At 45.4% G+C, this 4,401-nt stretch overlaps 1 protein-coding gene across 1 annotated transcript in view; it reads right to left on the reverse strand.

The window, feature by feature from the left end:
- LOC112114289 (alpha-(1,3)-fucosyltransferase 10) overlaps positions 1–2,115 on the reverse strand; it is a 16,203-nt gene extending 14,088 nt beyond the window's left edge. Inside the window, exon 1 of the mRNA XM_024210938.2 lies at positions 2,053–2,115. The gene's annotated coding sequence lies outside the window, so the exon portion shown is untranslated. The remainder of the gene's footprint in view (positions 1–2,052) is intronic.
- Between the last annotated feature and the right edge of the window lie 2,286 nt (positions 2,116–4,401).

Raw genomic sequence — 4,401 nt, forward strand, 5'->3', positions numbered from 1 at the left:
GAGCAGAGAGCAGCGGCTGCTGGCTGGACACCCAGCTCTGAAGGCAGGGCAGAGAGCAGCAGCTGCTGACCGGGCACCCAGCTCTGAAGGCAGCGCCGCCTAGCCACAGTGGAGCAGTAGAGGTGGCATGGTAAGACTGCCAGGTGGGTACCCTAACCACGGGGTTAAAAGTTATAAGGGTTTGTCATCACCGTGAACTTGCCTGAGGGACCCGATCCAGTAGGTGGCCCTGGTTTGTGAATCTCTCTGAGGCTTATATGGGAGCTAAGCACCCAGACACCCACCAGGAGGCAGCAGTGCACACAGGACCGGCTCTACGCACCAGCAAAGCAAGCATGTGCTTGGGGCAGCACAATTCCAGGAGCGGCTTTCCTGCCATTTTTTTTTTTTTTTGGCTTGGACAGTTGCACTCTCGGAGCTTGGGGCGGCAAATTTTTTGCTTGGGGTGGCAAAAAACCTAGAGCCGGCCCTGAGTTCACATGCTCAGAGGCAGAAACGTAAGTGCCTAAGGAACTTTTCCTGCAAAAACTTAGGAGCTGAGTGAGGTTAGGCACCTATAGGATTTTAGCTGGAGTTGTTTGCATTGCATTGGTGCCCAAAACTGGGACGTGGATGCCTAATTCCTTTGGGGCATTCACACCTTTGTGCTTCGTCTCACGATAGTAAGATTGTCAAAAGAGCTGAGTTCCCATTTAGGTACCTAAATGAACCGGCCTTTTGTAAATGTACTCAGTGCCTCAACAGCTCCTATTATTCTCAGTGGGAGTGCTGGCTGCTGAGGACTCTTGGAAAGCTGGCACGGTGTTCCCTCGAGAAGGGAGGGGGAAAGCAGTGAAATATGCTATGCCAGGACTTCTACAAACGGTTGCCTGAAGTTAGGCTCGTACGGGTGACTTGACAAGAGCTGGCAACACTGGATTTTTATTACATGCCTCGTGGATTTGACATTTTTATGAAAGCTGCAGCTCCTGATGTCACATGAATACATGCCAATCTCAGCTTCTGCTTTTAAAATCGTGCATTTCAAATAATCTTTCTCGCTGCAGAGAAGAGTTTGAAAACATGAGTCCACTCTGAAAGCTGAGAAACCAGAAGACAAAGAACACAACATGTATTTTTTTTTTTTTAGGCCCGTCTCATGATTTCTGAATGCTTTGGGGTTGGCAATACTGCCGAGGCGCTCGGCACTTTTGAAAATCAAGCCACTTGTTCCAGGGCTGACTGCAGTGCTTGAAGTGCACAGGAAACAAAGTGCACATATATAGTGGGCCAAATTCTACCCTCTGTTAGACTGGTGTAAATCCAGAATATCTATATCCAGAGCACAACAGAATTCAGTTCAGTGTCTTTAATACAATGCACCGTCTCTTTTCCTGCTTAGACCAAAACTAAGAATCTGATTGAGTAAAAAATTCCAGCCAGAAATGAGGCTAGCGTTGCTAATTTTGGAGGATGGGGGTGACATTTCCTTTCTCCACAGAGTACTGCCATGTTGTGTCTGCCATCTGTGATGGTATTACAGGATCTTGTGCTGATGCACTGCCAGCATACTGAATCTGCAATGCCCAAAGTAAGTTCAGAACTTTCAAATAGTGGTAACAGTAAATATTTGTTGTAGCACCCCTAGTTGTTTTGAAAGCTTAGCTGGCCACCTATGACTATCAGGACTTTTCCAATGAATTTCAAAATGGGTGGAGACGCTTGGGATTTGAGCCATGACTGGAATACATTACAAACTTTTAGTCTCCTATGGAGCGAAACAACCTCATTTAAATTCACACAAATGCATTTTGGAAACCTCGTCTATTCAAAATGCCAGATTTTACAGCTCAGCAACACACATAGATTATTTGTTTTCCAACATCCAACTACATCTGTTTAAACAATCCAGTTCATAACAGCAATCAAAGGCTCTAGGGTTTGCTGAGCCTGTTCTCCATCTCAGCCCTTTACGGGGTTGCAGGCAGCTCTTTGCATCTCTCTCAGCATCACTGCATCCTATGCTGTTAGATAACCAAGAAATCCACACCAGTGATGATTTTTTTTCCTTACCTCAGGAAAACTGCTGCGCTCTTATGCCATTGTTGCTATGCGCTTTTTACTTTCAGTTTGTGCAGCTGTTCGAGATCAGGATAAAAACCTGGAGCTCAGATTATTTCTCTTAGCAAAATAAATATGCAGAGAATCCCTCTGAGAGGGGCCAGTTCCTGTTAATCCAGTTTCCAGAGTTTCACTAGTCCTATTGCAAAGCAGAGCCAGTCTTTTCTAGATCCTGAATGTTCTGCAAAGGAAAACTCAGGAGCCAAATGATATTAATTGTGCTATCATTTTTGTGAAGATTGCGCTTCCTAGAAGTCCCGGACAAGGAGATCTCAGCAAAAATCTGTTCTCTTTGCTGACTTCTTTTTTTGATAACAGTGCAGTTATTTTAGCCAGTCCCAGTCTCCTAACAGGACTTAGATTCACGGTATTCTGCCAGAGGAGGGTTGTTCAGTTGTAAAAAGAAATGCGTCATAAAAGTTTGGCGTGTGTGGTGAGCTCTGTGCTTCTCAGGCCAAGGGCAGGCTAAACTGGGCGAAGTCTGTGATCAGATGTGTCACTTGGAAATAAAGTTGACATGTCGAGTATAAAAATGGCAAGACCGATTCTCTCTTGCCTGGTGCATCTCTCTACATAGGCATCTCTCTACTCCTGAGCAAAGTGAATGTAAAGCAGGACCATTCCAAGCTGCTAGCACTCTGTGTAGGTGGAAGTGCTACACACAGGCAAAGAGGACTCAGGCCCTCGGGGTCAAAGAAGCCTATGGAAGTTGCTTCCATTATTTGGATTAAAGATGTGCTTGTTTTTGAAAGCAGGTTACTTTGGCCTGAGTTGGGTTTCTTTTGTATAAATTAGAAAATCTCATGTTTTATGCCTGGAACATCAAAGGGGCAAGTGCATTGTGTTTGGGGGGGGGAATTAGAATTCCCTGCTTCCCCAGAATATAGGTGTCTTGTTCTGCAACTGATGGCTCAAGATGAGCCCAGCCTGTGTGTGATGTAATTAATGTTGTGGGGGAGGGGGCTCAGTGATGGAGGGGAACTGAGAATCGGGTAGTAGTGGAAGGGCTATGGCAGAGGAGACTGGTTCATGGGCTATGGCAGAGGAGACTGGAATGGCAAAGCAGTTTAAAAGCGTGGAGAAGAGTTTGGGTGGGACTTCAGGGGGGCTGGTGGTGTTGGGGAGGTGGGAGGGATAGATGGGGAACGTGGATGGTTTGGGAAAGGAAGGTGGGGATGGAGAAAGGGGGGCAGGGAGGGAGACAGGATCACTAGAAGAAGGGAATGGAAGGGTATAAATGACAGCTTTCCCCAGCACAGGCATTTTTAAGGACTGGCTGTAGAACTGTATGAATAGACATGGACATTGTTGTAGTGCAGAGCATTGACTTAGGAAATCTAATGTTAATTGGATGGTGCATGCTCCTGACCCCACCTGGTTTTAGATAGAGCTTGTGGCGATATGGTCTAGCAAACAGTGCCAACATCATTTATAATGTTCCTGTCAGTCAACTACTGCATGGCATAGAGCATGCAATAACCACAAGATATATGTAGATTCTCAGATGGGGTCTAGTGACTAGAACACTGGACTAGGAGGCAGGAAGCCTATATTCTATTCCCAGCTCTGCCTCTGACCTGCTGTGTGGCCTTCGGCAATTCACTTCCCTTCTCTGTGCCTCTTTTTCCCCTTCTACCCTTTGTCTTATCTATTTTGACTGTATGCTCTCTGGGGCAGGGATTGTCTTGCTATGTGTATTGATAGTTCCTACCACAATGGAGCTCTGTCTTCTCTTGGAGCTTCTGGGTGCTGCTATTATGCACATAATAATTGCCACCAAACTACTGGGACATATTTTAAGAGTCTGAATAACATCAGCGCACCTCTCCGTTGTTTGTTCTCAGTCTGTGGTGCTACCTTTCACAACTTTAGCACGTGTCTGAAATATTTGATGTTTTTCTTAAGGACCCAGCTCCTGGAGTCCTGTTATTAGCTGGAAATCTCAGCTTTCATGGTTTTTTAAGTAAGTTTCTAGCCTTCATGGTTGCAGAGACTGAAAATATGATCTGAGTGCACCCTAAATGGTCAGGAACCAGAAGACAAATAAAATGAACCCCAAATCTCATGATTTTTAAGTCTCTCGTGATTTTTGAATATGATGAGTAGTCCAGGGTGCAGCAGACAGAATTAGAATTTAGGGGCTGGTTCAAAGTCCACTGAAGTCAATGAAGGCCACATTGATTTCAAGGGCTTTAGATCAGGCCCTCATTCTGCAGCTAGATGGTCATGAGACGGTCAATGTTTTGCTTCTTAAATAACACCTCCCCATATTTCATAGTCTGACAACGTTCATTCTGGACC

Source organism: Terrapene carolina, unplaced genomic scaffold (genome assembly GCF_002925995.2).
Source record: "Terrapene carolina triunguis isolate 2854851 unplaced genomic scaffold, T_m_triunguis-2.0 Scaffold33356, whole genome shotgun sequence".
In the NCBI taxonomy this organism is placed as follows: Eukaryota; Metazoa; Chordata; order Testudines; family Emydidae; genus Terrapene; species Terrapene triunguis.